The sequence below is a fragment of the Hylobates moloch genome, unplaced genomic scaffold (genome assembly GCF_009828535.3).
Source record: "Hylobates moloch isolate HMO894 unplaced genomic scaffold, HMol_V3 SCAFFOLD_15, whole genome shotgun sequence".
Classification (NCBI taxonomy): Eukaryota; Metazoa; Chordata; class Mammalia; order Primates; family Hylobatidae; genus Hylobates; species Hylobates moloch.
In genome coordinates, this window is record NW_026652290.1 from 4,299,609 (window position 1) to 4,321,742 (window position 22,134).

At 40.4% G+C, this 22,134-nt stretch overlaps 1 protein-coding gene across 4 annotated transcripts in view; it reads left to right on the plus strand.

The window, feature by feature from the left end:
• The window catches only part of TNRC6C (trinucleotide repeat containing adaptor 6C), a 145,037-nt gene that overhangs the window by 19,850 nt on the left and 103,053 nt on the right, over positions 1-22,134 (plus strand). The gene's annotated exons all lie outside the window — the stretch shown is intronic.

Consider the following 22,134-nt stretch of genomic DNA (forward strand, 5'->3'; position numbering starts at 1 on the left):
AAATAGATTAAAGTGATTCACCCTTGCTCTTAAATGCTTGTCAGAAGTAAAACTAAATCCTCTCTAGAGGAAGGTAACATTCACAGCCTCAGCTTATCTCCACAATTTTGTGCATGCAAGATTAACATTCAGTCAAAAACTAGGCATATAAAAAGACAGGCGATAGATAAGGTTACGCACAGGAGATCTAGATATTAGGGTTGTCAGACATGGACCTTAAGGTAACGTTGATAAATATGTTTAGTAAATTAAGTGACAAATGGAGGATTTCAGAAAGAACTGGACACTATTAAAAAAGTTAAATGGAAATTCTGGAATTGAAAAGTGCAATATAGGGTGACAATAGTTTACAATAATCTTTTGTATATTTTAAAATAGCTAGAAGAGAAGAATTTGAATTTTTTAACATAAAGACATTTAAGGTGACGGATATCCCAATTACACTGATTTGATCCTTACAAATCATGTGAATGTACTAAATTATCACATAAATCCTGAAAATGTGTATATCTGTTATGCATCAATTAAAAGTTAAAAGAACTTTTAAAAGTGCAGTAACTCAAATTAGGAATTAAACAGGAGGGTTTAATAGTATTCTTAGCTGAAGAAAAAATTAGTAAACTAGAAGATAGATCAGAAGACAATATCCATACCAAAGCACAGAGAGACAAAAGGATGGAAAATGAAAAGAAAAAGAAAAATATGTAAGAGACAAATGGGACACTGTTAAAAGTCTAAAATACTTACAATTGGAATCTTGGAAGGAGAGGTGAAAGAATAGATCAGAAGCAATAGTAAAAGACATAATGACTTGAGAATCTTCCAAAACTTAATACAAACTTGCATATTTGAGAATCACTGTAGCTCTAAGCAGAATCAATACCAAAAAACAAAAATAAAGGGAAAAGAGAGGAAAAATTGCCAAAACAAAGAAAATCTTAAAATCAGCCAAGGGAGGAAAAAGATACATTACCTTCAAAGGAGCGACAATAAAGACTGACAGTCTACTTTGCGAAGAAATGGAAATCAAAATACAGTGGAACAGTATCTTCAAAGTGTTGTAAGAAAATAACTGCCAACCTAGAAATCTGTATGAAGCAAAAATATCTTTCAAAAATGAAGTGAGAATATAGACATCTTCAGACAGACAAAAATTAGAGTTCATCACCAGCAGATCTACACTAGAGGTACTATAAAGAAAGTTCTTCAGGTGAAAGGAAAATTATCCCAGCTGGAAGCATGGAGATGCAGGAAGGAGTAAAGAGCACTGGAAAGGATAGATAGACGAATACATCTAAAGTAATGTGAACTGTGTAAAACAGTAAAAATATTGATAGGTGCAGCAAACCACCATGGCACACGTTTACCTATGTAACAAACCTGCACATCCTGCACATGTACCTGGAACTTAAAAATTTTTAAAGTAAAAATAATAAATGGCAACAGCGGCACAGAAAGCTGGAAGAGAGTGCTGATGGGGGAAAAACACAGGTTATTTTTCCTCGGCTCTTTCTACAACAGTGATCATCATAGAGGACTTCTTTGACCAGATGTGTGGATTTCTCCCCACGTGCCAAGCAAGCAGTCAGTTCTGCAGTGGACACCAGCTGGATCTCTCTCAACACAGAAGACTTCTGTGAGCAAATGTGTGAGGGTTTCTTCGCACACATCAAACAAGCAAGGAGTTCTGTGGATATCAGGTGGGTACCCTCCAATTCCATTTTAACATTATCTACCTGGAGATAACTCAGATCTCACAGGTTGAAGACTCAATCTCCAAGACTGTCCCTCCTTGAGACACCAGTTGCAAGTCTGGGCCTCCAGAACTTCTGACCCACTAGCTTCAAGTTGGGATTCCCACCACTCCTCTTTGGGTTCAGTTAATTTGCTAGAGTGGCTCACAGAACTCAGGGAAATAATTACGTTTACCAGGTTATTACAAAGGATATTATGAAGGAAACAGATGAAGAAATGCCTAGAACAAGGTATGGGGAGTGGGTGCTTCCATGCCCTCTCTGGTGCACTGCCCTCCCGGCATCTCCATTTGCTTGGGCATTTGGAAGCTCTCCAAACCCAATCCCAATCCTTTTGGGTTTGTTTTGTTTTGTTTTGTTTTTTGGTTTTTTGGTTTTGGAGGCAGAGTCTCAATCTATTGCCCAGGCTGGAGTGCAGTGGTGCAGTTATGGCTCACTGCAGCCTCAACCTCCTGGACTCAAGCCATCCTCCCACCTCAGCCTCCTGAGTAGCTGGGACTCAAGGCACGTACCATCATGCTAGGCTAATTTTTAAAAAAAAATTCTGTAGAGGTGGGGTGCTACTGTGTTGGCCAAACTAGTCCCACCTTGGCCTCCCAAAGTGCTGGGATTACACTTTGGGAGCCACTGCTCCTAGCCCCTTTTGGGTTTTTATGAGAACTTCATTATGAAGGCATCATTGATTTAGCCATTGGCCACTGGTGATCAACTTAACCTTCAGCCCCTCTACCCTCCCTGGAGATTGGAGGGTAGGGCTGAAAGTCCTAACCTTCTAATGCTGCCTTGGTGTTTATGGAGACCAGCCCCCATCCTGAAGTTACCAAGAGGCTGCCAGCTATCAGCCAACTCATCAGCATACAAAAAGACGTTACTTTGGAGTTTGGAAGGATTTTAGGAATTATATGCCAGGAAGCAGGATCGAAGACCAAATATATATTTCACAATATTACAAAGATAAATATAGTTTAAATGTCCTCAGGTCTTTGTAATTTATATTAGATTTTAATGAGCCAGAGATAGTAGTATCTAGGGTAGTCCTTCTCAATCACATTTGGTGAGAGAATCACATCATAATGTTCAAAGACAGCAAACTTAAACCTGTGGGTCAAATCTGGCCTGCCAACTATTTTAGTAAATAATGTTTTATTGGTGGAACACCACCATGCCTGTTAAGTTTACATACTGTCTATGGCTGGATGGCTGGATTCATGCTGCACCACCAGAATTGAGTAGCTGCTACAGAGACATTGTGGTCCACAAAGCTTAAATTTATTGTCTAGCCCTTGATAGAAGAGATTTGACAACCCCTAGGTGTTGTGGACTGAGTGTATGTGTTCCCCAAAGATTTGTATGTTGAAATTCTAACCTCCAGTGTGATGGTGTTAGGAAGTGGGGCCTTTGGGAGGTATTTAGTTCATGAAGGTGGAACCCTCACAAATGGGAATAGAGACAGAGAGGTCTTGCTTCTTTCTCTCTACTCTCTGCCATATGGGGACACAGCAAGAAGAATGCCATCTGCAAGCCAGGAAGAGGGTCTTCGCCAGAACTTGACCATGATGGCACCCTGGTCTTGGAGGGTCTGTAGAACCCAGCCTCTAGAACTATGAGAAATACATGTTTCTTGTGTGAGCCACCCGGTCTATGGTATTTTTGTTAGTAGCAGCCAGAACTAAGACATCTGTGCTAAGGCATCTATTATATATTATGAATTAATTTCTTTGCATTTAGAATGCAAAAACTGAAAAAAAAAAAAAATAGTCACTGAGAATATTTTCTGCAGGACATAATTCTTTCATAGAACTTGAGGAAAGTTAACTCGAGAGTAACCACTAAAAGGATAGAAAGAGAATTTATAGCTACCAAGCTAATCGAGGAGAAAGGAAATAATAAAAACCACTTACTGTCCAAAAAAAGACAAAAGAGAAAAAAGGAACATAGAATAAGAGAAACAAGGCCAGGCGCAGAGGCTCACGCCTGTAATCCCAGCACTTTGGAAGGCCGAGGCAGGCAGATCATGAGGTCAGGAGATCGAGACCATCTGCCTAACACGGTGAAACCCCGTCTCTACTAAAAATACACACACACAAAAATTAGCCGGGTGTGGTGGCGGGCGCCTGTAGTCCCAGCTACTTGGGAGGCTGAGGCAGGAGAATGGCGTGAACCCTAGAGGCAGAGGTTGCAGTGAGCCGAGATCATGCCACTGCACTCCAGCCTGGGTGACAGAGCGAGACTCCGTCTCAAAAAAAACAAAAAACAAAAAAATAGCAACTGTGTTGAATCTGTCTCATACTTTGAACTTCTGACATCCTCTGTCTGACCTCTAAACCCAAATTTAAAGGGTTAATCAGGCCCACTTGGATGGATAGTCGCTCTGTCTTAAGGTCAGCTGATTTGGGATTTGAATTACGTCTGCAGTCTCTGCAAATAGTACCTATGTTCGTGTTTGATTGAATAACTAGGGGAAGGTACGTGTACCCCAGGGGCCAGGAATCTTAGGAGGAATCTTAGAATTCTGACTACCAAAACAGGAAATAGAAATTAAGCCATGAAAAAATGGTTGTTATTTACAGATTGTATACTCAGAAAACCCAAGATGATAAGCTAAAAAATTATTTGATGCAGTATAGATAAGTCAGTAACTGGACTAGATACTTACCATCAGTAACCATTCAGGCAATCCACAGGATATTTGATCTAATACATAAAAATCAGTTTTTTAAAAAATTATAAAATACCTAGAAATGAGCTTAACATGTACAGGAAATAAATATGAAGAAATGGGCTGGGCGCGGTGGCTCACACCTGTAATCCCAGCACTTGGAAGGCTGAGGTGGGCGGATCACCCGAGGTCGGGAGTTTGAGACCATCCTGACCAACATGGAGAAACCCTGTCTCTACTAAAAATACAAAATTAGCCGGGCATGGTGGCATATGCCTGTAATCCCAGCCATTTGGGAGGCTGAGGCAGGAGAATCGCTTGAACCCGGGAGACAGGTTGCGGTGAGCCGAGATCGCGCCATTGCCCTCCAGCCTGGACAGCAAGAGTGAAACTCCATCTCAAAAAAAAAAAAAGAAGAAGAAATGACAATTTCATTGAAAGAGGGAAAAAAATAAATGGAGAGATGTTCTCAAATAGGAAAATTAATTCTTACAGAGCTTTCAGTTCAATTAATTTGTATGTTTAAAGCAATTCTAATTTTTTAAAAAGATATATATTTCTTTTGGAGCGTGACAATATGATTGTAAATTTTATCTGGAAGGATAAAAGAATAAATACTTTAAAAAAAATGAAAGGAACCTAGTGTTAGCAGATAACCAAAATTTTATGAAACTGGAATAATTTAAATAGTGTCATTGTGGCAGAAGCGTGCAGTTATTAATGGAGCAGAATGGTCTTCAGGCCCATCTGTTATACGTGAATTTGATGTATGAAGAGCCATTGTCACAAATGAGCAGAGACAGGAAGAATCATTTAGTCCTGGTGCACTAAATGACTCCCAGGCACTGTTAGTTACAGAAAAGAAGGTAGATCCTAGTGTCTACCACACACCAAAATAAACTTTAAATGAAGTATCATCTGTATAATAGAAAAAATGTTAAGAAATCTAGAGAATAAAAATAGCTAATTTGAATAGTTCCTATTAATACAAGTAAAATCTCATGAAAAGTTTTGGTAGAATTTGATTAGCGTTTAAAACTTGGTGAATGCCAAAAACAAAAGGCAGACAAAAACTGGGGGAAATGTTTACAGCAACATGATTAAAGGTTAATGTATTTAACATGTATAAGCTGAATAAATTTATTATGAAGAAGCCCACTAAGAACTGAAGAGGCAGGCCAGGATATATAGACAGGCAATGTACAGAAAATGAAGTTCATGTGGGATAACAAATATGGGGAAATATGTTCATTAATAGTCAAAGAATTGTAAATTAAGGCCATTGAAATGCTTTTTCTATCAGATTAGCGAAGATTAAGAATTATAATACTCAGTGCTATGAGAGCGTTGGGAAATAAGCACACTTGTATTCAGCTAATAAAACTACAGATTATTAAAATGCTTTTGGAAGCAGTTTCATAATGAAACCCTTAATTATACCCTTTTGTTTTAGGAAGTCTGTTTCTGGAAATCTCTCCTAAGACAATCACAAATACAGAACAAACTGGAATAATCACCAATACAGAACAAATATAAACAAAGGGGGTTAATGATAAAACAGTGTCAAATGGAAACACCTCAATAAGCAACGGGGGAATTAAGTAAATTATGGTCCATCAACAAAATATTTTGTTGTCATTACAAATTATATTTGTGGAGATTTTTTGTTGTTTGTTTGTTTTTTGGAGACAGAGTCTCGCTCTGTCGCCCAGGCTGGAGTGCAGTGGCGCGAGCGCCATCTCAGCTCACTGCAACCTCCGCCTCCCGGGTTCAAGCGGTTCTCCTGCTTCACCCTCCCCAGTAGCTGGGATTACAGGCACATACCACCATGCCTGGCTAATTTTTATATTTTTAGTAGAGACGGGGTTTCACCGTGTTGGTCAGGCTGGTCTCGAACTCCTGACCTCAAGTTATCCGCCCGCCTTGGCTTCTCAAAGTGCTGGGATTATAGATAATGAGCCACCGTGCCCAGCCTGAAGTAAGCATTTTTTAAGAGTATAAATTAAGATAGTGGTCAACTGTGTGCCAGCACTACTGTGCCAGTTAGAAATATTTATCAGCTATGGCCAGGCACAGTGGCTCATGCCTGTAATTCCAGCACTTTGGGAGGCCAAGGCAGGAGGATTGCTTTAGGCCAGAAGTTTGAGACCAGCCTGGGCAACAGGGTGAGACTCCATCTCAAAAAAAAATGAGACCTTGTCTCTACAAAAAATTAAAAAACTAAAGAACTTAGCTGGGTGTGGTGTAGCCTGTGGTCCCAGCTACTCAGGAGGCTGAGGTGGGAGAGTCACTTGAGCCTAGGAGGTCGAGTGAACTCTGATAGCACCACTGCACTCCAGCCTGGGTGGCAGAGTGAGACCCTATCTCTTTACACACACACACACACACACACACACACACACATTTTCCAGCTATTTATTCTTCCATTTCATCTTCTTCCCAGCATCAGAATTTCTTCTCTTTGTCTGCCCATCTGTGAATCTGTTCTCACAGAAGATTGTTCCTGTACTTTAATGATTCCTTCCGTTAAAAACTCACAGCTTCCATTTTTGCTTTTCTCTTCTTTTATCTGAGCATAGTTAGAGTCCACAAAAGTTTGGTTATAATTAGCATTTTTACCACCAGGGGCTATTATTTGTATTTCAAACAGTTTTTCAAATTTTAAAACTGCTTCAGTGGCATTTGAAACAATGCAGTTGTTCTTTCAGTGTTGAACATCATTCTTTGGGTGCAGAATGTTTACATTCTGTGTTATGGTGCATATGTCTAGAAATGAAGAACAGTTAGTGGGGAAAATAACGTTAATATTCAAGGAGACTTTTAATACTTTTACCTGAGAGATGCAAGGGTGTATAGATTTAAAATGTAAGAGCCACATTCTGAATCATCTTCATTTGAAGTAGTTGTGTTTACTGCCATTTTCTAAAATGTAAGCTCCATGAAAGCAGGGACCTAGAACATCATGTGGCACATATAGTACACTCTTAATAAATATGTATTGAATGAAAGATTGAATTTTCACCTGGGGTGGGAGTATCTACAACTAGAAGTCATGAGTATGTAGACCTCAGAGCATCTGAATTTCTTGGAATTTGTGTCACTTAACACAATATTACTTTGTTGCCTTAAAGTGGCAGTTCTGAAGAAGGGAGGGACCAGCCCCTTGGCAGGCCTTTGGAAGGATGCACTTTTGTTTAGGGATGTCATGTGATTCAAGTTGGGTACAATGGCATTTAGTGGGTAGGAGCCAGAGATCCTAGGTATTCTGTGCCTAGACCTACTTCCACGCAAGAAAGACTGTTAGTACATCTGTTATGACTTCTGAATTTCGCTCTGGATATTATGTAGGTGAAAAATTTACTTAAGCTCAGAACCTATTTTACATACATAGAAGTTTTTGTGCTGTTGTAATATATGCTGAGTTTCTGGAAACTCAGGAAAGCAACTGTCATATACATTCAGGGAAGGTTGTACTTTGTCTGGGACTTGCTCAGTAGTTAACTCATCATTTGGGAAATCTCTTCACCTGCTAATCAGTGCCAGTCGTGGAATTTGAGTTGCAATACCAACTTTATTTTCTTCATAGTTCTTAGGAAATTACTTATGAAAAGCTGAAATTACTTTATTTACCTGTGTTTGTATTTGTTTACCCACTAACTGTAAGCTCTTGATAATAGGGATCTTATGTATCTTGTCAGTGGATATCCTTACACCTAAAATCAAGTCTGGCACATTCTGTGGCCAGTTATTAATAAATGATGCCCAAATAATGAACATATGTTTGAATGAGTGAATCATCCCCTTGGGCCTGATCTTTAAATGCTGTTGTTCCTTAAGCCCCCATTTCAGGCCCTCTTTCTTGTTTACTCTCAAGCTCCCTTCCTACCTGATCTCAGCTATAACCCTCACTTTGATTTATAATTCTGCATTAACATCTCCTGAAATTTTTCTCCAGTCTGGATCTTTCCTGTGAACTCTGGAATTTTACATTCAGCTCCCTTCCCCAGTTTAATGTTTCAAGCATCTCAAATGCTAGGTGTCCTTCTCCAGTGTTTATCTTAGTGAACGGACCACCATACACTTAGTCACACTGGTGAGAAGCCTATGGATTGTTCTTGACGTCTCCCTCTCCCTTATGCCCGTATCCAATTCATCACCCAGTTCTGTTCATTTTATCTTCTAAATAGTGTTCAAGCCTGCTTTGCATCCCCAGATCTAAACTACCAAGTCTAAACTCTTAGATTGACTGCAGTAGCCTACGCATTGGTTTCCACCGGTCCACTCTTACCTTCTTGTAATCTATTCCACATAGGAGCCAGAACGATCTCATCAATAACTGATTGTTACTCCCGTGCTTAAAATTCTTCATTGGCTTCTCGTTGCTCTGAAGATAAAGACAAAAGAATTTAACCTAAGTCTTCCCCAATAGACTGGGTGTAGCCATTTCTTTCATTGCTCTGCAGCCTTTAGGCCCCCCGTCATCTTGCCATTTCTCAAACATCCTGTGTGTCTTCCCACCGTAGAGCTTTCGTGCATGTTGTCCTCTGCTGTGCCACCAGGTCTCCTTCAGAACTTGGCTCACTTTCATAGGAAATCTTCTCTGACCTCCTGACCAGCCAGAATCCTTCCTCTTAAGTGCTCTCATAGCACCCTGCACTTCTTATTAGTGTGCTGTAATTAATTTATTATGAAGGGAATTGTCTGTCTTTCCCATAGAATTAAGTTTTTAAAAATTCATTAAGTGTAGGTATGGCCCCAATGTAATGTTTATATTATCACCATAAAGAATGGCCTACTAGCAACTATAACAATTTGTCTTCCATTATCTAATTGGTTTTTACTCAGTAATTTCATAGGGTCGATCAGTTTGATTTGTTACTTCAGGGGCACGCTGTATTTCATTTGTTCTAAGAAGTACATTTTTCCCATTTTTAACATCTCTGAAATTGACGTGCATCTTACAGTCAATGGCATATATATCATGGTATAATTGGCAGCATTTTTGTTTCTTAGTGATGCATAAAATAATGGTGCATCTTATATTCAAAGGTAGATTAGGTATAAAAGTTGGTATTTTATAAGAAATTCATTCTGTAAGGGTTACCAGGGATGTATGTTGCTCTTTATTCTGTAGAAGTGTTAATAGGATTTTTCTGTAGCTATAGCAGGTAACTGATGATATCTTGATCCCTTGAAGAAATTCTGGCTAAAATCATTTTCATCATATTCCTGTAAAGTCAAATCTTGGGCTTCATTTATGTATTATTTGTTCAAGTCACACACAAACCCAAATTTGTATGTGTATCTCTTTTGTTTTAGAAAAATTATTTTTTATCTATGTGTAGAGGTGGGCAGACCATCTACTGGTTCCAGAGATGGTTAACTAACCCCCTGAATGCGTTCTCCCCCCATCTTCATTTTGAAAGCAGTTTTAGATGGGCACATTTAGAGACATTTTCCCCAGCCTTCCTTGTGTCTAGATATGGGCAAGTTCTGGTCACTTGAATGTGAACAGAAATAATACGTAAACTTCCAGGGCATGAACCAAAAAGGAAATAATTTGCTCTTCAATTCCTCTTTTCCTTCCTCTAGTGAATAAAACAAACTTGGTACAAGGATGCTTGGCCAGCCTCTCTGGACTGCGGGGGAGAAACATCTTGAGCTTGCTGTATTTTGGGGTCTCTTTGTTATAGCAGCTTCACTTTTACTCTAACTAATATATATCTAAGAAATTGTTTTGATTATGCTCTTCAATTTCCACAAAATGAGGTCAACCTTACTATCAGTTCATTGTAAGTTTGAAGCATACGGCTGTCACTTTTGGACCACAATGAAGAATATGTGCTCTTTAGGGATACAGTGTGGTATAATGGATGCAGTGTATGCTTGAAACTCAGTCTGACCTCAGTTGAATGACGACAGCTCTGTGGCTCTGTCACTTACTGTCTGTGTCTGTACACAGAGATCCTCTGAGCTTCATCCTCTGATCCTCTCCTTGAAGATGCAGGTGATACCAATCTCAGCAAGATCGATTTGAGGAGCGAATGAAGTCATCTCTTTGAAAGACTTTCCGAGCCCAGTGCTGAGTAAATGACAGCTCTTGCTACCATTAGTTTTTCCAAAGACTATCACTTCACACTGTCTGCTGCCCTAGTATCTTTGCAGTTGAACTCGGCATTTATGGAGGATTGTTTGATTTTCTAAGTTTTATCTTAAGATTAAGCAAAACCATTGGAAACTTTCATACTTGGACTGTGTTGCCTTGGCCCCCAGAGAATTGCTGACTTTTTGCAAATTCCCTGAGTTTTCCCATCATGTTTTTTGGCTATCGAGAGGCTGCAAAAGATGATTTAATAAAGCCTACCCTTGCACACACATGCTAGCGCAAAAAAGAAGCTGTCTCTAGTGCATGACTACGTTGCCTGTGTGAGGTACCCACTAAAATAACTTACTTTTAGACCTGAATGCTAGGGAAACTTTTTCTTCCCTTATAGAACAGGTAGATGTTCTTAGGGTTCATGAGAATCCATAAAGGACAGAGAGAGAAATTGAATCAAATAGTAAAATAATATGACAAATTTTAGGTTACCTCTGAGTACGTGTTAATCCATTAGTAGATGTGGTTCCATTAAAATCTTGGAGGAGGTAAACTATACACTTACTTTATTTTTATTTTTATTTTTTTGAGATGGAGTCTCACTCTGTTGCCCAGGCTGGAGTGCAGTGGTGTGATCTTGGCTTACTGCAACCTCTGCCTCCTGGGTTCAAGCGATTCTCCTGCCTCAGCTTCCTGAGTAGCTGGGATTACACCCGCCATCATGCCCAGCTAATTTTTGTATTTTTAGTAGAGACGGGGTTTTACCATGATGGCCAGGCTGATCTCGAATTCCTGACCTCAGGTGATCCGCCCGCCTCGGCCTCCCAAAGTGCTGGGATTACAGGCGTGAGCCCTGCCCGGCCCTATCACTTTTTTTTATTTTAAAAGAAACCAGTAGGCCGGGGGCGGTGGCTCACGCTTGTAATCCCAGCACTTTTGGGAGGCCGAGGCGGGCGGATCACGAGGTCAGGAGATCGAGACCACGATGAAACCCCTTCTCTACTAAAAATACAAAAAATTAGCCGGGCGTGGTGGCGGGCGCCTGTAGTCCCGGCTGCTCGGAGAGGCTGAGGCAGGAGAATGGCGTGAACCCGGGAGGCGGAGCTTGCAGTGAGCCGAGATCGCGCCATTGCACTCCAGCCTGGGCGACAGAGCGAGACTCCTTCTCAAAAAAAAAAAAAAAAAGAAAAAAAAGAAACCAGAAAGCCAAAAGGTGGCAATTAGCAGTACATTGACTTTATGAGAGTAATAGGAAACATTTGCTTCTTGAGATTGGTATAGGAACATAGATTTACAGTTGATACCAATTTTATGCTTTGAATTTTAGTTTTTAATGTAAGATAGTAATTTCCAGGAAGTTGTTTAAGGGACAGAAACAACGAGCTATAACTAATAAATACTTGTTAGTATACAAAGTATGGGACTATGCAGCTCACAGTCTCAAATGTGATCTCAATTTGCTCCAGTAATCAGTATACTGCTTTGTGTTTGTTTAATGAACGACTAAAGACTAAACTTAATTAGAACACTTTTTTTTCTTATGAGGTAGTTCCGTTAGGATCTCTGTCTAAACTTTTGCCAGATGTGGGCAGCATCTGAACCTGTTGTGTGTTTGAAAACAGAAAATTAAAATGTTTTTCTGTTAATTGATATTTTTCAGGTAAATTTTCTTCATTTTATGAAATTTAAGTTTTTACATTTCACATTTTTAGTGTGAAATATTGACAAGCTTCTTAGTACCTGTGGGGGTTTTTTCCTGCAGCAGTATAATCAGTCACTTTTTTTTCTACTTTGTTTCATTATAGAAACTATTGGCTGGGCACTGTGTCTTGTGCCTGTAATTCCAGCACTTGAGGAGGCTGAGGTGGGCAGATCACCTGAGGTCAGGCGTTTGAGCCCAGCCTGGCCAACATGGTGAAACCCTGTCTCTATTGAAAATACAAAAATTAGCCAGGCATTGTGGTGCATGCCTGTAATCCCAGCTACTCAGGAAGCTGAGGCAGGAGAATCGCTTGAACCCAGGAGGCGAAGGTTGCAGTGAGTCAGGATTGTGCCATTGCACTCCAGCCTGGGTGACAGATTGAGACTGTCTCAAAAAAAAAAAAAAAAGAAACTATTTAGGCAGACATTCATGTCCTTTATCAGCTTATTACTCCAATGTAAACCCCTGAAACTCCTGTTATCCTCACATGCAAACCCTGGGCTTCACAGATGTTTCTGGATCAAGGGACTGGGTGGATGGTGATATCCTCTCTTTTTATATTTGATTTTTCTCTTGTGCAGATTATCATCAAACTATTTCTGCCCAGGTCTTGTATGCTCACCTGCTGTCCCAAATTAAAATCCAACTTTGAACACAAGTTAGTTTAATGGCTCCTGAAACTGAATCCACACAGTTAACAGTCCTTTTAGTTCACAAAATTGCAAAACCTTTGAATAGAAAGCCACCCTGGGGATCATCTGCAGTCAGTTCTCATATAGTTCTCATATTGATAACTGCCCCAGGGTCCGTTTCATCACTTCAGTGACTGACCAGCGCTTATATGGTGCTGGGACTTTGTCCTTTCTTTTTTGTAATTATGAAGGAGAACCTTTTCTAAACTTGCCCAAATATGCCACAAGTTTCAGAACACAGAAATACCATGAAGTTTAAAACAACAACAACAACAAAAAAAACAGGCAAGTGCCAAATTCAAGCAAAAATAATTATTTCACTCCATCTGTCAGGTTGATATTTCAGGTCTTTGTGCTATTAATTAAATACAGCTTGTTGCTTTATATTTTGATGTAATTTTTTCATTTAGGCACATCTGTGAATTTTATTTATTGATTGGTTTGACAGTATTTAAAAGTCTCCAGTTTATTGAAAGGATTGAAATAAGCTCTATGGGCTCCTCTATCAGCCAAGGGAGAGAAACCATACAGTTATGTGAACAGGGAAAGGTGACTGTCAAGAATTGTTAACTGTAACGGGATTAGAATAATGAGGGATTGGCTAGTCAGAATAAAGAAAGCCTTAGAGGATTCAGGAATAGCAGATATAAGGAGGAAACCCCCTGCCCCCAGCCTGAGGTGGAACATCCAGTGAGAGGTCACAGCCATGGCTCACGGGGTGGCAGAGAAGCCACTGTGATACTGTGTTGACGGAACTTGAAAGCAGTTCGTGGGAAGGCATCTCAGCAAAGGCACTGTGCTACAAAACCGTCTGTGCAGGTGTGGTGACATGGCTGGAGTGTGCCTGCAGAATCCTGCCAGGGAGCCCTCTAGCCAGGGGGCAGAACTCTTCTCCTGCTATGTCTCTAGTGCCCTATACTGAAAAAGCTGAACATCATGCCAGCTGGCAAAGGAAAAATAGTTAAAGGTCACAGATCCATTTTCACAGAGCAGGCAAAAAGCAGAGTTTGGCACAGAGAGGCAACAAATCCCCACCTCCAAACTCCTTAGAAGTTTTTTGGGAAAAGCAATATGCTTATCAGTGGTTACAGAATACATATTCCTAAGATTTCTTGCAAACAATGAAATCCCAAGCATTATTAATAACCACTCTGTACACATAGGCCAGGATATACCAGCAAGGACTACTATGAGAGACTGATTGGAGATTTTCTTCTATTATTTCAGCACATTTAAAGTACACACACACACACACACACACACACACACACACACACGTGTCATTATATAATTGACTGTGAAAGTGGAGTGCTATTAAAATTACACTGTCATTTTCTGACTTAATCTGAGGTGACTTTAAACTCAGAAGTGAAGAAAAGGTTTTCACAACATGGTACTTAAAATTCCCATACTTCTAGCATGGGCAACACAGCAAGACACTGTCTCCACAAAAAATTCAAAAACTAGCCAGGCGTGGTGATGTGTGCCTGTAGTCCCAGCTACACAAGATTCTGAGGTGGGAGGGTTGCTTGAGCCCAGGAGTTCGAGGCTGCTGTGAGCTATGATCACACCACTGGACTTTAACCTAGGAGAAAGAGTGAGACCCTGTCTCAAAAACAAACAACAATCCTCCCATATTTGTAATGGACATGTTAATATAGCAATACTAAAGTAATTTTTATAGTGGTAAAAGTGTTTACTGAACCTGCTTAGTTAAGACAAATCGTAATCAAATAATGCTGCAGCCAGTCAGTGCTTACTGAGTAAGCCTAGGTTTAAATAAATAGATTGTTGATAAACTGCATTATCAAGATTCCTTGGTTACAGACAGTGGGAAGCAACTGTACAAATTTAAGGGGGAAAAAATGAGGAACATTTGGAAGGATGTGAGGTAGATGACAAAATTGAAGGACAAGCTGAAAAACTAGGACACAACCTGTGCAGCCTAGAGAATCCAGGTACCAGGCACTGATGGCAGGTTTTGTAGGGCACAGTCAGTGCAGTGAATCCGCTCCAGCTGTCTGCCACTTCAATTCAGAGTTCCTATTCCAAGATGTGTCTTGATTGGCCTACTGTGAGTCTCATGCTCACCCCTTGGTCAGGGGACGGCAAGACACTGAGATACCAGGCTGCAAAAACCACTTATTCCTGGACTCAAAAGGCATACCTCACAGACAATTAGTTTTTTTCTCCATTTCTTAGTTCCCTTTGGTGTTGGCTTCATTTTTTGGCTCTCTCTGGTTGAAAGATGGTTGCAGTAACTTCCAGCCCTCTGATTCGGTTTGGTTCACATCCAGTGGCATCCCTGAATCTGAGCACTGTGGCCCAGAGGATGCTGTGCCCTTCGATTAGTCAGACACAAAATGCATCCCTGGAGCCACTGCCCTAAAAGTCCACAGCTTGTGGGTGAGAGGGAAATCAGATTACAGATACCAATGGGAGGAGGAAAGGAAGCTGAGTGGCAAAGTAACAGACAGTTCATCAACCTTACTTCACAGAGACAGCCAGCCAAAATGAGAAGCATTACTTGTTCTGTGATAAAAAGCCAAATGGAAGAAGATAATATAGAAAGACATTGGTGAAACAAGGAGGTGGAATACCTATGTCAGTGGCTAGACAAGAAGCACCATAAGATGTTTAAAAGGGGAGAGGCAAGAGATACGTTTCTTAAGAAGCGTGGTCAGTTCAGGCTGCGGTAACTCCATACTGGGCTGCGGGGCTTTGTCTTGTTTCATTTTAGCCATGATAGTGAGTCTTGAGAATTAAATCCTGGGGCTGAAGTCTGTATTAACTCTAAAATGAAAATAATGTCAGGGTTCCTTTGAAATACCTGAGACCAGCTGATTTTGTCATACCTCTCTTACGATCTCTGTGATTCTTCACCGCCCTTCCAAAGTATAGGTCCCTGCTGTCATCTCTTCCTAACTAGTAATCAAATCCCAGTGCGGCTCTGAAGTTTCCTCATCCTTTTCTCCAGATCTTTCCCCCGTGCCTTGTGGTGCATGGTCCTCTGGTTAACAAAGACCTTTATCTTTCGCCCTGCACCCTCCTCAATGCCCCCAACACGTACTGTCTTCACTTCATTGAAACCACTTCTCATCAGGCCAGGAATCAGGGTGGAGGGGAGACATGAGGGAAGGATTCTACATTCTCCTGAACCCTTTCCACCATAACCATTTATAATTTTTTTTTTTTTTTTTTGAGACGGAGTCTCGCTCTGTCGCCCAGGCTGGAGTGCAGTGGCACCATCTCGGCTCACTGCAAGCTCCGGCTCCTGGGTTCATGCCATTTTCCTGCCTCAGCCTCCCAAGTAGCTGGGACTACAGGCACCCGCCACCACGCCCGGCTACTTTTTGTATTTTTAGGAGAGACGGGGTTTCACCGTGTTAGCCAGGATGGTCTCGATCTCCTGACCTTGTGATTCGCCCACCTCGGCCTCCCAAAGTGCTGGGATTACAGGCGTGAGCCACTGCGCCCGGCCGACAACCGTTTATAATTTTTTTAAATTTTGTTTTCTGTTATTCCTTTTATTCACTTTTTTTTAAAGTTTACTTGTAGTACCATTCACTCTGTGGTGTACAGTTACGTGAGTTTTAACGAACGCATACAACCATATAACCGTCATCACGTGAAGATGCAGAATAATTCTGTCACCCAACAAAACAGCTCCCTTGCACTGCCCCTTTGTAGCCAGTCCCTTTCTCCCCCCGACAGTTGCTGGTCTATTTTCAGTTTCTACAATTTTGCCTTTTCCAGACTGTTATATAAATGGACCCTACACAACATAGCCTTTTGAGTTCGGCTGCTTACATTTAGTATACGTTATATCCAAGTATAGTTTTCTTTGAGTTTATCTTGTTTGGTATTCACAGAGCTTTTTGACTTATAAATATATGTGTATCACCAAATATGGGAAGTTTTTCACCACTATTTCTTCAAATATTTTTTTTTCACTGATCTTCCTTCTCCACCTCTGGGCCTCCAGTACATGAATGTTGGGTCTTTTAGTAATATCCCTCAGGTCTCTGAGGCTCTGTTCATTTTTTTCAGTCTCTTTGTTTTCCAGATTCAGTAATTTTTATTTCTCTGTTAAGTTCACATACTCTTTCCTCTTTCGTGTCCATTCTTCTCTTGAGCCTATCCAATGAAGTTTTAAATTCAGATGTTTTAGTTTTTTAGTCCTAAATTTTTATTTGTTTACTCAGGTGTATTTTTATTTGCCTCCTGGAGCATAGTTATAATAACTGCTTTAAAGCCATTGTCTGATAATTCCAAAACTTGAGTCATCTGGCCATTGATGTCTGTTGTCTTTCGCCCTGACAGTTGGCCACAAAGTCTGGTTCTCTGTATAAGGAGATATTTTGGACTTTATCCTAGATGTTTTGAATATGTCATATAGACTCTTAGTACTATCAGACCCCTCTAGAAAACGCTGGTTTGTTGTTTTGTTTTTGTTTTAGCAGGCAATCAGCCTGGGTAGGTTCAAGGCTTCCAGTGTCAGCTCAGTACTAGGCTCTCACTATGCTGCTTTGGGCCTGGCCCACATGTAGGAGTTAGTCTGAGGCTTGGGGCAGGGGGGTGTTCAGATCTCACAGCATTTGTTCTGCTGTTTTGGGTCTGCCCCATAAATGCATAACTCAAAGGTGAGCCCAAAATGGTGAAGGTTTGTACACAGAATTGGAGGATTCCCTTTTCCAGCTGATTTCTTTCTGGGATCCCTGACTCTCCTGGGATACGTCCAGCTCACGGGTGCTCCTTTTTTTAGTCCTCTGCTGAGAAAGATGGGGTTTCTCTTGGTTGTAGGTGTCAGTGCCATGCCTGCTACAGCATGGCTGTGATTGGGGCCCACTCCCTGGGCAAAGCTTTGAGAGAAGGAAATGAGAAAGTCACCCCCACACAGATTGCCTTCCCTACATTTTAACTCCTATCCCCAAACCACCTACTTTTGTTACTTTTCATTATTTATGTGTTTGTGTTTATATTGTACTTCGTCCAGTTTTTGTTGTTGTTGTTGTTGTTGTTGTAATTGGCAGGAGAGAGGCTGTAGCTGGCATAATCCATCTTGCCCAGACCCAGAAGGCCTGACTCCATCACTACCTGGTTTAGTTTGCTATGCTGCGTAACAAATACCACTAAATGTATTGGCTTAAAGCAGTACACATCCATTGCATGGTTTCTGTGGGTTCAGGAGGCTGTACTCACCTTGGCCCTCTGCAAAGCTGTGCAGTCAAGGCCAGGAGCTGTTTTCATCTGGAGGCTCTGCTGGGGAGCGATTGGTATCCATTCTTCCTCAGGCTGCTGGCTGAATGCTGTTCCTTGCAGCAGTAGGATTCATGACAGCTTGTTTCTTCAAACCCAGCGGGGAAGAGGGAGACTCTAAAGCCAGTCTGCTAGAAAGTCGGAGTCTTACGTAACACAGCCAGGGAGTGACAACATACACCTTTGCCATATTTGAATGGCTAGAAGCAAGTCACTGATCTCTCTCATACTCCACGGGAAGGGATTATACAAAAGTGTGGAAATTAGAAGACCGTAGAGTCTGTCAAGCACAGGTCTTCTTCGCAACTTCTGGTCCTGTTGGTCAGAGCCATTTGGCAATGAGTCGCCTTTTCCAGCCCAAGTCCAGGTGTCATGCTGAGTGACTTAAGCATTCTTCCAGGCAGTCCATCCGATATGCTGGCTTACAAAGGCTTTGGACCTTCTCTATACCAGCGACTTTATTTCACTTTAGAACCCAGTCCTTATGACTCTAAATCTCAAGCATACTCTCTATTCTGTTTCTTTCCATAGTCTATATAGAGTATTAAATATAATTAAAATTTTACCTTGTCTTTCCTTTTAGATTTTATGCTCAAGGGTGAGACTATTTTGTCTTATCCTTCTCATACTGCCCACAAAAGTCTAGCAAATACTTCCTGCACATAGCAGGTAGTCAAATACATGTTGAATAAGTTAAGACCATAACTATTTCTATGACAACTGCATAGCATACCATTTCCATCCCCTTCTCTTTTTAATTTTGTTGATAACATTTTACCAGCCCTTCCTAACATAAACACTGAAAGGAAATTCTAATTGAATTAGTTAGTTTCAAAATAGTGGCATGTAACACACACACTCTCTCTCCTTCTCCTTCTGCCCCCCCCGCCTCCCCCCCCAACAAATTAGTGAATATTTTGATGACATGACGTTGGAGTCCAACCAGCATAACTTCACAGTATAGGCTCTGGTGTTCTTTGTAGGTGAAACTAAGGATGAGAAACATTTACAATTTCTAATAATTAAACCTCAAAGACAAAAACAGGCCCCTGCCCTCCTTTATTGAATTTTCTTCTTTTACAAATATGAGAAGTAATCAACTAACAAAAAGACTGGTAATTTGTAACATTTTTCATCCAGGATTGTTTTGCATGAGGTGGCTGGATTCCCAGTCTACCTACATAATTTCACCTTTTGAATCATTATTTCTCTTTCTCCATCAGAACCTCTGAAACAAAAATAAATCATTGTTTCTCTGGGAAAATCTATAGTTTAACTAGGAACACCGAAATGATACCCACAGAGGCCCATTTGTAGGAAATCTTCTTTTCACCCCTGCCTCCTCCTAGCTGCCTCCAAAATACGAGTATTGCTCCTTTTGCTACCCAGAGCCTCCTAATCTTGTGATTGCTAAATTATTTGAGAATAAAAGAAACAAAGGGAAAACCCAGGTTATTAAAAAATGTTTTCTTCCTAATAAAACTCAGTACAGAGGGATCCACTATAGTATGCCTCACCATATGAGGTATAGGTAATTTATATCCAATTTGGCCCTTCAGACTTGCTCTGGGCCCAGCAGTTGAGCCCATATCAGATTTCCTCCTTACCTAATTCCCATTGCTACTGAAACATAAGCTGAAACACCAATCGAAGGGATGCTCTTCTCTTCAGCAGAGCTGGATAGGACAGCTGGAGTTCTTTGCAGTGGCAGTAAACTGGAAAGGAAGTGAATATGTATGAATGGAAGAATGACTGAATAATATGACAACATTCACACCATGGTATCTATGGAGCCATTAGAAATAACAGATTGGACATCTCAGTAGGGGGAGGGAGAGAGAAGGGAGATCCTCCTTCCCTGCAAGTATTGAATGAGGAAAGCAAGATGCAAAAAAGTTTCTATAACATAATCCCAGTTATACCAACAGTGATCCAATAAAATCTTTGTAAAAATGTATAAGTATATATGTTTTTATACAGTTACACGAGCAGGGACAAAAACAGAAAGATATGAACCTAGGTGGTTTTAACGTGGGTCATGGGGGGGGAGATATTTGACATGGATATGGAAAGGGGAGAAAGAGTAGATAAGGGATGCCAAGCATATCAGAAACAGGAAAGCAAATATCGTCCTGGGGGGAAAAGCATGATAAGATTATATTTACAAATGTATGTTGATCATATATATTTAAACTTAATTTTAAAAAGAAAAAATTCTGTGATTAAAAAGTAAAATTCTCCCAGCCTGGCCATTCCTTTTCTTTATTCTCCTTGCTTCTTGACTTACAAATTTATTTTACAACTTAGAAAAAATACAAATTGACTCTCCATTTAATTGATACATTTGTTTTTTTTTCTTTTAATAGGTGAAAACACTTTTCAAATCCAAGTTTATAATCTCACTGTGCAAGGTAGACAGTAACTTTTTAAATACTACTTGATCATATCAAAAAATAAAGTTTTCCTTGAAAGGAAAACTTCCAGATTTTCTCCACTGTAAATTTCAGCTGAGATTATATACCAGAAATTGGTACCAGAAATGCCCTGAAGGGTAACAGATTCTTCTCAGGGCCACAGAGAAAGAGTCCTCCTACCAAGGCACTTACAGCCCAGAGGACAGAGGAAGCTCATAATCTCGTTTAAAGCCAGGACATGTGGCTCCCAACTGTAACAGAAAAATAGCCTTTGCAGGAGGCCAGCGCCCAGGCAGATGCAGATGTTCATCTTGTCACATTCTCACTGCATTTTATACTTGTTGCTGTTGTAATAGCGATAATTTGTTTTACTCATTTATGTAAATATCCTTGAAAGTATTTATGTAAATATCCTTGAAAGTATATGTATTCTTATCTTGCTTCCTGCTATAATCCCAGAGCACTTATAAATTCTCTGCTATAATCCCAGTTCAGGCTGGGTGCGGTGGCCCACACCTGTAATCCCAGCACTTTGGGAGGCTGAGGTGGGAGGATCACTTGAGGCCAGGAGTTCAAGACTAGCCTGGACAACATAGTACAACGCCATCTCTGTTTACAAAAATAAACAAAGCTTTTATTCAGAAAATACTTACTAAATGAATCAGTCCCCACCTCCCTCCATCCTTCTTTTCGTCCCTGGTGCTTACTACAATAAATAGCACATGTTAGTTGTATAGTTCTTCAGTGACTGAATTAGTGAACATATGAGATGGGCTTGAGGTGTAGACTGTCTATGAAAAGAAGTGATTAAAATAGCTTAGAAGAAAAAGGAAGAGTCAGGAAATGGGAAGATTCAGTGAGGACAAAGAACAGGTGCCGTGTAAATAGTGATAAGAATAGAAGTTATGGTCAGAATGCGGGATAGTGGCATCTAAAATTTCAGCAGTGGAGCAATTCTGGGTGGTTAGGGTCTAGTAGCTAATACTATAGATAAAGCACCCTGGTGATCAGGTGGGGGAAACTACGTGTTTTGGCATTTGAGGCTGCACTAGTAAAACAGCCAGTTCCCTACCTAGTATCCCTAAAGCAAAACCCACTGTGAAGGAAATCCATCCCATACATACAAAGCCCCTAATTGGTATTTCAGTGCCTGAACAGACAACCAAGGATTACTACAGAGTTGAGGAAAGGCTTTCAGATCAGAGAGAGTCTAAGCGAAGAGGCATCCAGAGAAGGAACAAAGATATGCAGAAAACTTAGAAGATTTTCAGAGAAAAGAATAGAGATTATTTTGCATACCTAAAACAAGAACAGGGTGTTGTGGAAAAGGAGCATTCAAGAGCACAAGAAAGTTAACAGTTTTAAACATCACAATAAAAAACTCAGTAGAAGGATTAGAAGATCAAGTTGAATCAAGCACCCTCAAAATAGAAGCACCAATAAAAAAAGAGTAGAAAATGTAAGAGAAACAACAAGTTACAGGTGATCAATCCAAGAGGTTCAATATGTTGTTATTTAGAAACAGAAGGAAGGTGTTTTCAAGAAAATAGAAGACTG